Source organism: Tympanuchus pallidicinctus, unplaced genomic scaffold (genome assembly GCF_026119805.1).
Source record: "Tympanuchus pallidicinctus isolate F22 unplaced genomic scaffold, pur_lepc_1.0 scaffold2, whole genome shotgun sequence".
Lineage (NCBI taxonomy): Eukaryota > Metazoa > Chordata > Aves > Galliformes > Phasianidae > Tympanuchus > Tympanuchus pallidicinctus.
This window is the reverse complement of record NW_026294721.1, coordinates 38,904,056-38,916,784: the sequence shown is the minus strand read 5'-3', so window position 1 is coordinate 38,916,784 and position 12,729 is coordinate 38,904,056.

The following is a 12,729-nucleotide window of genomic DNA, read 5'->3' as shown; positions in this document are numbered from 1 at the left end:
AAAGAGCTCTTGAATCCAGGGCCATAAGCCCTAATGTTGGTTGATGTGTCTTTCAAGTCCGAACTTCTGTCTGAATAAGGGAGCTTGGGCTCTTGGCTCCAGGATGTGGCTTGTGCTCTGGAGTTGGTCCCTTTGAACTGCTCACAGAGCGGCTTTACAGTCTCTGCACATCTCATCCTGTGCAGCCAAGCAGGTGCCTGCAGGGTTATTGACTAGGCCCTCAGTCTCTGAGCTTGCTGGGCTGTAGACAAAAAAAGGCAAGAAAAATAAAAAACAGCTCCTCTACAGTTCTGGAATATCATTTGTTTCCCACTTAAATGCATATGGTATTCGCTGAGGTTGTTTGTAAATTACATACTCCCTGAGTGGCAAAAGCACCGACAGCAGCCAGATGGTTAGCAGAAATGTATGATATAAAGACTGTGACAACTTGGTGCCATAGTTCTGAAGCTTACTGTCAACTAAAACAACTTTTTTTTTCAAAGTTCAACTTTTAAGCTTAGTGGGGGGAAAAAAAAAAAAAAGCAGTTGCTTTTGGATTAACAACATTTACTGTATTTAGTTGTCTTCTCTCATACCTGTCCTGGATACTACTTCATCTAATAGCTGAGATGAAAAAATACATAGCAATTTAAGTTACTACATTATATCACAATATGGTAGTCTAAATCTCCTTTGTTTGAGGAGAGTCCTGGTTTGTATCCATACAACATGTAAAAATAATAATAAAAAAAATCTAAGAAATCATATGTCCCAGGAAGTTTTTTTTAACTGAAGCTAGAAAGCACAATACTTTTTTATGTAGCTCAGAGAAGAAACCAATGTCAGGGTAAATACCAGTGTTTTCCCTAGGATGAGACAGGTTGACCGCTGCCATAATAAAAAGCTGTTATTTTTTTCTACAAGATCCCTAATCATGCTCTACTGAAAACTGTTCTTCGGGTGGAATTACCTTCTGCACATCTCAGAGGTGATCCATCATGGTGTGAAGCAGGTGAATATCTGGCCCATGGTGTCAGAGGACGCATCCCAGTTCACAGGCTCTGGATCTGACTCACAGCTTTAAATGTTTTCTTAACACTAAGTGGTAGACAGGACAGTAAAAGCATTGCCCAGAGAGCTGACTACCATGTTAAAGCAACAGGAGTTTTACTAAATATCTGTCACTCATCTGTTACAGCATCTTAAACAAAAAAAACCAACAAAAAAGACGCCAACCATACATATTAAAACTAAATGTAGTTGAGTCCATTGTGAGATGGTGCTTCAAAGAAATAATTTAAAGTGGGCTCATTGCAGAGACTTAAACTGATGTCTTTGAACTTTGTGAGGAAGCTGAGGAGAAATGAAGAATTACAGAAAATAACCAAGTTGTTTAAATAGTTCAGTCACCTCAGACACCTGCTGTGAGTGCTATGAAGTCTTATAAGAGAAGCTTGAGTAATGAATGAACTCCTGTGGGAATCCTGGTATTTTGATAGAAGGGGCAAATTTCACAGGGCAGGACAGGATTAAGTGGAGTCTAAGCTTAAGGGAATCAGGTTTCAGTTCTCAGTATGTGTTGCAGGCTGTGTAATGGTTGTATCACTATCGTACTAAGTACTGCATACAAACCCTAACTGAAATCAGAGTTGCATCATGCTACACACAGGATGAATGGCCTGAAGTGAGGAGCCACTTCCTCTAAGAGCTCCCTGTGCAATTAAGCAACAAAAAGGGTAAGAAGCTTGGTTTGCCCAAAGCTTCGTGGTTGTGGTGGTGAATCTTGAAGCAGCAGTCTACTGATGCTCAAATCAAGACTGTTCTGCTAGGTCTCTGTAAAATGAAGATTTGGGCTCAGGTTTGTTCATGCAAATAGATGTACATCCATGCTACTACAGAGAAATTGTAGTTACAGGAGAATTGTATTTGAGCAAGGAAATTAGAGCAGTAAATGACCACCTCATGTCTCATCCAGTGTTGAATTTTCACCCAATCATTGGATAAAGTTTGCTTTGCTTTTCTGTAGTAAGCCTTTAGAGTAACAAAAAAATAAAATACGATGCATTTGCTTTATTATTCTTTTATAGCAGGCAGCACCAAGTGAAATTTAATATTTTTAAGGTGACTTGGCTGTGGGTGGCTGTTTTTTTTGACATGTCTAGTATAGGCAAACTTGATTCAGATCTGTGTATACCATTAATTGGACTGATGTATTTGTCTTATGCTACTTGTTACTGGGAAGCATCTTGGATACCTATCAGACTGCTGCAAAACAGCCTTAGGGAGAATTTTTTAGGAAACTTTGGTGCCAAACTCCCTTCAAGTGTTTCAGTTTGTGCTAAAGCTGCTCAGAAGCTTTTATGTTACTAAAATTCATCCAGGCAGTGGAAAAAATCTAGGGTTTGAATGCAGCTAGTAATGCTCAGACTGGAATCAGAATGTTGGTGTGCTGGGAATGCAGCAATCAAAAAAACCTCCAAATCATTGCAGATCTGACATATCCATCAATCTTCAAGCAGCAAAGTATTTAAGCCTTGCTGAACTCTTAAGTACATGCAGATGATTTTATGCTAATCCAAAAGAGGAATCTAATTATGCTTTCTGCTGCTATCATTCAGAGATTGTCTTTATGGAATCCCTTCCATTTGTCCAAATTCAATATCCAAATGTTGGATAGAAGGGAAAGCATTGCAAAAGGTTTGTTTTGCTGATACTGGATTAGAGTGAGGGGCATGTGATTAAAAAGCATATTGTGATACATAAAGTACTTGCATCCCACAGTGCGTGTGCATATATTACTCAAATGAGTTTGGTGAATTCATGAAGCAGTGCAATAGCTGCTAAACAGGGCATGAATCTGTTGTGTATGTTCATCTTGTATTTAAGTCATTCCACACTGGAATTTAGGAAAAGAATATGTATAACAGCAGTGGATACCTGCCAGAATTAACTATCTCAGTGTAAGGAACCAGCCCCCATCCTCACAGTGGATGTTTTTCACTACAGAATGAGGCAATATTAAAGGGTAATCTGCTTAAAGGTTGAAGGAGCATAATTTAGGGGTATGTCTTGCTGTAGGATTTGCCTGGTCAGTGGGCTCTTGTTGTTCTGTCTTGTATCTGTTGCAGGAAATGGAGGCAATGAGGTAACAAAATATACATCTCTGGATTCAATGAATGTTTTAATTGTTGTTGTTAACACCTTTAGCAAAGTCATTATATACGGTTTTGTTCCAAGAGAAACGAAGCAGTCATTTACATAAAAACAAACAAGAAAACCAGCCTTCCTTCTTGAAGAGGAACTTCTTGTAGTTCCTTCTGTCACTACAGGATTGCCAAAATCAGATTTTCGTTTGTCAGCTTGGAAGATTCTCAGAGGAAAACTCTCTACGGGCCTCATTTCAAAGTGCCACTTAAGTTGGCTATGAGATGGAAGGAAAGAGATGAGCTGTTAGTCAACTTGAGCACAGGATACTTATGGACTTAATATGCCTAAAATATTTGTTCTTATGTCATGGGATCTGATTGAGTGTAGTGATGGTCCCCAGTGCAGGCATTTTGGTATTAGAACATGTGACCTCGATGTCACGAGATGCTGAAATAGTAAGTAGCGTCCTCTCTTACTGAGAAAGTAATCTCTAGGTAACAGAAGCATTTCCTCATAAAGACATGGAGTTTTGATGAGTTTCATGGTGAAGTTCTGCCTCCTCTCTAACTTTTCAGTCCCTTTTCAGAAAAGGAAAAATTTGTTGCATGTGCTATTTTAGCAGTGATGTCAGGCACATACTAGTGAACACTTTTCTCGAATAACAAGATGTAGAACTATGCAACAGTTTTATGGCAAATAATTTAAGGCATGGCATATGTAAAACACATTTCAATAATCCTTTGTAGACCCAAAATTGGATCCTTCTTTAAGTACTTGCTTTGCAACAGTATGTGGCCCATATGCATACTTGCTGTTTGGGTGCTGTTGTTTTGACTGGCTTTCTGCAAGGATAAGCCTTACCCTTTCCAAAAACTGCAATGTGCAGAGAGTGCTCTTTAGGCTCCTAATGTGTTAACCAAAGTGACAGGCCAGGAAAAGACAACTTTGTTCTGGTTGAGGTTTATATGTTGTGAAAAGCACTAAAACATGGATGTCTTGGAGAGCTTTCTTAGAAAGTGGATGTTTCAGAAAAGCAAGGGATGCTAAGGTGAGATCTATGAATGTATTCTGAGGGAATTTATCAGAAAAACAATTTTTTTAAAGGTGCATTTTTTTTTAATTTTTTTTTTTTTTTTTTTGTCTTTCCAGAATTCATTCTTGCATCCATCACCAAACTTTATTTTAGCTTTCAGGACTAATTCAGTTCTTTTTGAAGTTTACTTTACTTCTTTCCCTTAATGGATTTGGCTGTTATCACTTTGGCTAGTGATTTATACAACAGAGATGCACCAATGTGACTTCCCATTACTATGCTGCATCCAGTGACAAAGTCTTTTGAGTATTTAGGGTCTGTATTAACACTGGGCAGTTTTCCCAGTGGCTGCCAAAGGATTTAGAAGTGCCAGGGACACAATTTTTCAATGGCATTTGTATTGCTAACTTCTTTGAGTGCTTTTTTAGAGTTCTGTAGCAGCACACTCCCATCATGGCACAGGAGCAATCCACTGAAAGCAAGACAGCATCTAGCCTCTTGTCTTTGTACAAAACAAACACAAACTTGAGAATTTTTGGACAATCCCAAATACAGAAAAAGACTTGTGTCACAGTGGGCAAAGGGCCTGTTCCTTGAAACACTCTGGATTTTAAAAAGCCAGAAAAGTTGTTTTGTTTTTTTTTTCTGGCCTGTTATGTGAGCCATGGGGGACAACACAGGCTGCAGCACTGCTTGCAGAGTCTCTACTGCTCTCCACTATTGCTTGACAGTGTCTTTGGGAGTGAAGTTTGGGTTGTGCCTTAGAGTCACAGAATGGGGTTCCTGGGAACAGTCCTTTTGGGGAGAAGAAACAATCCAGCCCTGCACCTTTTCTTACATAAAAAAATTAAAATCTCTGAGTCATTTGAATATTAAGGTTAGAACTGACAAGGTTAGAAAAAAACCACTAAGATAGTGCAGTCAAACATCCCCGCCATGCCCACTTAGCCATGTCCCTTGGTGCCATATCCATGTATTTCTTGAAAATCTCCAGGGACTTCAATGTTAAGATGGAATTTATTAATGTTCATTTAGTTCTTTCTGGCCTTTAAAATAAAGTGGATTGTGAATGCCTCCACCTGTCCCAGTAAAGGGACTGATGCAGTATGTTTATTCCATTAATCAATGGAATCTCCAACAGCTTGCTCCAACTATAGTTGCTCCAATTATGTATTTTGCTGCCATGAGAAAAAGGACAGATCTTTGAACAGAGTGATCCCTCTGTTTGCAGCATGATGTGTTTTCAGTTTAGGTAGCCAATGGGGCAAAAAAACTAGGCATGTATCATTTAGGCTCACAAAGAGCAGAATTTGACCTGTGAGGAGGTGGTATTCCATTCATGAATTTTTTCTCTCTTGGTGTTGTGCAGACACAGCCCAAGTATGCTTCTCCTCTGTGCTGAGAAAGCAGTCACTTGCGTTAGATGTTGATACCTGTTCCTTCTGATTGCATCCAAAGAATCTCTGCACTGAATTCCCAGACGTGTAGCATGAGTCCACCTTCCTTTTATAGCCTGACTTCTCGCCTGTTCATGGATTTTCTTCACAGTGTGGTCATTTGCTTTTGTCCAGGTCATCGTTTGCTGCTCCCAGAACTGCCCTAGTATTCTAACAATAAGTATTCTCTGCAGAATTCCTTGGAAAGAAATGCACTGCTTGTTCTTCTTTGTATCATACGCTCTGAAATTCACACCCACCTGAAATACAGGGGAGAAATCTGCTATGAGTGAGAGCTTTGGCACTGAGTGCTGTGAAGTAATTGCCAGCATGAGGCAGGAAGCTTGCTCATGCTACCTCCATGCAAGCATATACCTGCAAAGCCAGAGTTGACACATAGAAACAATGGCTCCTTATCGATGCAGAGCAAATTACTCCAAATGGTATGCAACAATCTGTATATCTGAAACCAGGCTTACTGAAAAAGATGAATAATGTAAGTGACTTTCAGCTATTTGAGTGTGCATTCCAGCTTGAGAACTCATTAGCAGATCATAGAGTGCAATTTGCATGTACTAACACAGCCAGGAGTTACCCAAGGAACCTAGAGAGAATGACACTGCAAAAGGAAACTTCTTGGTTCAATGATATCTTACTATGGATGGCTTGAAGCCAGAATGTGTACAGCCACCTAATGTACTGTAGAAACCTGCTGTGGTTTTGAAAGGATAGGGAAGAGGACTAAACAAATCTACTTATTCATACATGTTTGAAATTCTTCAAGGTAATATGGAAATGCAGTGTACTGCCTGCAACTAGTAATGGCAGAATCAATGAAGAGCTGGTTGAAGCAATGGCATATCTTCTTTTTCAATGGGCATGGCTCTCCACTAAAACAGATTCAGTGCAGAGGTTTTCTTCTATACACCCACTCATCTAGCAGGTTACAAGCACCAGAACAACAACAACAAAAAAAAGCTGGGAAGAGATTTCCTTGCAGGCTAGCACCACTGGGACCCACTGCTATGCCACCCCTTTGTCTACCTTGGCCTCAGAGATGCAGCTTGTAGTGAGTGTGCTGCAAAAAATCCTGTGGTACTACTGGTATTTCCCCCCCCCCCCCCTTTTTTTTTTTTTTCCCCAGGACACAAAGAAGAAAAACCTGCTTCTCCTGATACCTTTCCATTCTTTCATATGGCCAGAGGAGGTGTATCATTTTGTCTTCTCTACTCTAATAGCCCTGAAACCTAAATTTTACATAATAAGAAAACGTGAAATCATGGGATGGTGATCTCTTCTGCGGAAGATGGAGCTGTCCTTCCCCCTCTTTGTAAGCAGTGTATGAAATAGCTGAGATTGGATATTGAGTATCAAAGGGGCAGAGAAAGTTCACGTGCCTACCAGAACCATGCCTCTTGGCTCTAGAGAGTGGCACACTGCCTGAGGAGGAGGAATGGCGATTAGCTATAGGATTTAAATGCAATCATATGCTCTGACCCTAACTACTGAATTGTGCTTCCCCTCAAGCAGATGCTTCTCCTATAGTTACAACCAGCCTGGACTTTTTAGTCATGCTACAATTCACCACCACTGAGCTGATCAAATTATCACAGTGTCTGGTTTACAGTATCACTGATTAAGTCACAGAGGAGGAAGCTAATTATAGAGGAGCATGCTATTTGCACACAGAGATGCTGTATCAAGCTCTGCAGGAGGCAGATGGAAGTATCTTAAAGAAGAAAGGGCATACAACAGCAAAACACAACTTTGGTGGAAATTCTACAGTCTCTTCTCCTCTGGAGGCATTTCTTGAGCATGGTGATCTGAGGAGCTCTCAAAGCACGAGAGTAGAGCGTCAAGAGATCTGATTAATTTTATTACTTGGATATATGATCATTACTGACTAGAATAGCTCAAAGTTGCCTTGAATGTCAACCTATCAGTGTATTCGGCCTTGAACAAGCATTACATAATTACACTGAATCACAAAATCAGAATTATGGGATTGTTTGGGGAGGGGTTATCTTAATACAGAATGATCTAATTTGTATCGATCTTTCTGTAACATGTTTAAGGATAAGTGTACTTAGGACCCAACCACGTCATAAAAACAAGGTCTGGAGTCAAATGGGCACAACCACAGTGTGGGTACTTACTCAGAAAATTCATTGAAGCAAATAGAGCTATCTTCAGCGTGCTTGAATTGAAATGTTTTAAATGCAAAACAATTTAATTTTGCTTACATTTGACATTATTTGCTACAACAATCAAGGCTTCCATTGCCTTCCAACTTTACAATGGGAAGCGCAAGTTCTGGAAGATGAACTTGACGTTGCCTTAATTTGTCTCCTGTGTGATAGTTTACAAAGGGAATATAACAAAGAACTGCTGATGCAACAACTTTTACATACATTTAGCATGAGTGTTAAGGCCAGAGAAAGATACAGGGGCAATTAAGGCTCACCTGCCTTGTAAATCCTTTGGTATAAAGCTTTCTCACTTGTCACCATAAAAAAAAAGAAAAGAAAAAGAAAAGAAAAAAAAAAAATCTATAGGCAGCAAATTCATCGAAATGCTGCTTTGGTTGTATGGGAAGCCTGAAGTGGAAAATAAAGCTGCTTTGGCAGGATGGCTGGCAAGCAATGCTGTATGCAAGCTGAACTTTTTCCAGTGGTAGTGCGAGCCAATCCTGGCCCTTGCTAAAGCTGGCAGATAGGAGTTGAGTCTGTGAACTACAAACACGATTTCTCCTACAGGAGCTTAACAGAATGGGAGATCTGGAGGGAATTTCCTATATGAACCTCCTACAATCAGATCTTTAAGCCCCCTTTAGGTCAGCATTAGTGCAGATAGCACAAGCAGAAAGAGGAACTGGATTACCTTGCTTTGGCTGGTTCTGAAAAGGCATTTAGCATACTATTTTCAGCTTGATAGGACCAGATAGCACAACAGGAGGAGGGAAAGACCATTATTTCCTTTTCATGTGAATAACTATGGAGAAACCAGGTGGCAGAAGAAGCACTGACTTCCCGAGACTAGTGTTGAAATGGGGGTCATTTATTTTGTTTCTGTTTATAGAAAGCCTACATAGCAGACAGTTGGATTTTGAGATTTGCTCTCCATAGTGTGACAAGACATTTTTTTGGAAATGTGATGGAAGAGTAGGAGATGCTGTTTGAACAACCTTTATCTGGGGTATCAGCAATACCACCTCTTCCACATCATCACTAAAAAAGCCTAAACTATCAGCAGGCAGTTGCTGCTTGCAGTCCAACAACCTTCTTTGGGATGCTGAAGCTTAGGCAGGAGAGAGACAGGCTGTCAGTGCATGTTCACACGGAGGAAGGAACAAGCTGCTTGAAAAACATATCTGAGATGGGAGCTATTTTCCTTCAGCTGGCACAACCTTAGCTCCATATGGAGCCATGTGCAATGTGGAAATACTTGATGGGAGCATCGCAGAACCAGGCTAGCCTCTGGTTCTTGATGAGAAGGGAGGATTAGCAATCTAAACTGGGAAAAGCCATCCTCTTACAAAAGAAAATGAAGTCTCCCAATTGGAAAGACAGGGAGAGGTGATCTGGTATATGGAAGCACAAAGTCTGCACACTAAACAATGTCCCCAAAAATACTCTATTGTACTGTCTTAAGAAAGTAGGTTGCTAAGTCCTGAGGTAAAAGCAACTATTATTGCTGTAAGTAGGATCAGTATATGTATCCTGCAGAAAAGGAAGAAGTGAAATATCAACTTTTTTTTAGCTTCATAAAAGCAGAATTCCTTTCTTGGTACCTCCTTTGGCTGGCCTCCTAAATTCTTATGAGTCAATAGCCAGTACACTACAGTTTTCAGCTTGATTCCTCCATAAGTTGCAAGACAACTGTAACATGATCTTGAAAGAAAATAAGTCATTTTAGATAATTGAGTGCCCTTGTATTTACCTTCTGAATTGGTCTAAGGAGGGTGCTGTGGACAAGCTTGCTTAAATGTTTATGAATGTCTAAGTAAAAATCCTAATGAACAGTAATCTGTATCTAATTTCTCTAAAGTAGTCACCAGCCTGAAAAATACTGCGTGTATTACTTTCTATGAGATTTACCTCATAGACTTATTACTAGATTTACGTTTACCTCCTGCAATTTATTTAATTCTTTTTTAGTTTACCTTTGGCTGGTTTTGTTTTATACCTAATAGTATCTCTGTTTAAGTGCAGATGCATTGCATTAATTTTTTTTTTTTTTTTTTTTTTTTTTTTAAGCAGTTTTAAATAGTTCAGGAATAAGATTCTTCTAGCTGCAGCTATAATAACACCTCTAATGTTTAACAAGCCACAAGAACTGGAAGAATAGAATAATTTACTTGGTGCATAAAAGAGCAGAAGTAGTTACATAAAATGAACATATCAGTCTGCTATTATTCCTATTCCACACAGTTCCCTGTAGCTTATTTCATTTTAGGCTCTTCTTTTTTTGGCGGAAAATTAATTCAATGATGATACTCTTTCTTCTGGGTCAGAGAGACCAGGTTAGCCAGAAAGAAATGACTTCTCAGAAATTGAAAGATATTATGCTTCCTGCCTTTCAACTCTGTTACTAGGACAATAAATGGATATATATTTCAACAAATACAAAACAAGCCCAATTGGAGAGCTGCTCCAGAGGAACTCTGAAATGAGACAAAAACAGATGAGTTTATAGAATTGGAGGAAAAAAACAAACAAACAACAAAAAAAAAAACTGCATTACTTACATCACTTTTCTTGAAGGATAAGAATATATTAAAAGAAGATATTAAAAAATCATTAGCCATGCTAGCTTAGTCACCTGAAAATCTTTGGGAATGACACTTCAATTCCACTTTCTTAATGACCATTTAAGTTTGTGGAACTGGAAAGACAACAGAATTAATTCTTCTGGAGAAGCTTCTGTGCAAGGAAGATGACAGAGCATCCCTTACAACTTTGAGAGGAACTTTGCTTAAAGCATACCATTCAAATCAGGTCCTATGTCAATTCTGGTCACTGTGGCTAATACATAGCCTTATGCTGTCTGCAGAGGTAGTGCTGGCACCTTGAAGTTGTAAACAGTGCTCATCAAGTTCTACAGAAGTTTAACGAGACATCTAGAAAACTTCCCAGTTGTCCTCTAGTTTTATGTCTTTTAAGACTGTGTTTTGATCGTCCTGAATTGTCCAGTTTTTGTAGGAATAGCATAACATTTGGCTGACATTCTCATCTGGCAGTCACAGGGCTATCTTCTCAGTAGGGGTGACTTGCAACCCTTTCATGAAAAAGCAGGCTTTGGGGCCAGATGTTCCTCTACTTACAATATATATACTGCAGTATTGAGCCCAGTAACTCAGCTGACAGTGACTCGGTTCCACTGAAATGCTAAGGGCCCTTCTTCCCGCCTCCCCCTCGCCCCCCCTCCCCTTTTTTTTTTTTTGGTGTAAAACAGTTCTGCTGCTTGTCTTGGATGAAGTAGGGGAGATGGGAATTTGTTGTTTTATAATGTACATTTTAACTCAACCCTTTGTCCTGTCTTGGTGTAGGGGAAATGACACATTCACGTGCAAAGTAATTGTGTTCTGTGATTGCTGAAGCAAGAGCAATTGTTTTTCATTAAGCTCATTTTCTAGTGTGATTTCCAGCTTTCTAAGTGAAAGATGAGTTTGTGGAATCCAAGCCTACATTTAAGACTTATGTATGTTTCAGTTTCCCCCAAGGATTTCGCAGAGACCCAAACTGCAGCCATGGGTACTGTAGGGATGTATTTCCTTAGAGGGAGTGACCAGATGAAAGGTAATCACCCTTCTGAGAGTTAGCACTGCTGGTCCTTTCAGACTTGGAAATCCTTATGACAAAAGAGATGGCTGAGTACAGCACCTGCAGGAAGTTTGGCTTTGAATAAATACATGGGTCACCATTAAAGTAATACCGTCTATTTATTTCCATGGAAACTACAGCAGATACAAAGAGAACAACAATAGTACTATTCGATAGAGAAAATTTTAAGTTACAAAACACTATTTTTCAGCATAGTCATTATAGTTGCTTTGCGTGGATGTGCTGTTAGAGATGCTCTTCATTTCATGATGTAACAGCTGTGCATGGCTGTCTAAAATGTGTCTTGTCTCTTATGTTGCTGTTACCGCTGCTGAAATAGACCACCCACCACCTTACTGTGTTCATACTGTTTGGACTCCATCAACATTCAGCAAGTGTTGATGAATGTCAGTGGGTGCCATTGCTTCTGCATGGAGGAATTCAACAACACAGCTTTGCTTCATACGCCCTTCTACATCAGGCGCCATTCTGTCAGACTGCCACCTGCTGCCATCATTCACATGGCAACAAAACGGAACCGAATATTGGTACGAAGGTTCAACCTCCACTGCCATACCGTCAGCATCCACCTCTGACATAGTGGGCCAACATAATAGAACAACAGGCATTACTTTCAGAGCAGCCCTAGGAGCGAAAGATGTGAAGATGTGGTATTTACATCTCTGCAGCTCACCATCGACCCTACATTTTTGCTTTGGCTCCAGCAGTTTATGTGATCCTACAGTATCTCTGATAACATGGACAGCAGGAAATGATAGGGCTAGGAGAATAACCGTTAATTCTGAATATAGTCTGTCTTATGCTTAGATCTTATTTGTACAGCTACTCTTAGATTTAAGCCCATAATAGGCCATGATTACTGATAATTATCACAGCTGAGAAATCACTGCTGAATAATATAATGTTTTGAAGGGAGATAGAGGGGCAACAAATGAGGAGGTCTGGCGTTCTGCAAATTATGGCTGTTCTTGCATAGTTTTGCCTTACTGAGAAAATGGTCTCTACTTTCCTCTCAGCTTTTCCTTCCAGTCCTGCAGGGCAAAGTCAGGACCTTTGTGAAGGCAAGTTCCAAGTTTAGGAATCATATAAGCTTTTTCTACAACTGATTTAGTAGGGTGTAATTAACTCCTCTGATATGTAGAGGTTACTCTTGCAGAGTTACCTTCTACCACAGCAAAGCATACTATAGATAAACTCTTCATGGCTACAGCAGCCACACAGGAGCAAATTTGAGTGAAGTAGTGAACAGAAGCTCCCTCTGAGGAGCTTTCCCATCAGAAATCAAGGC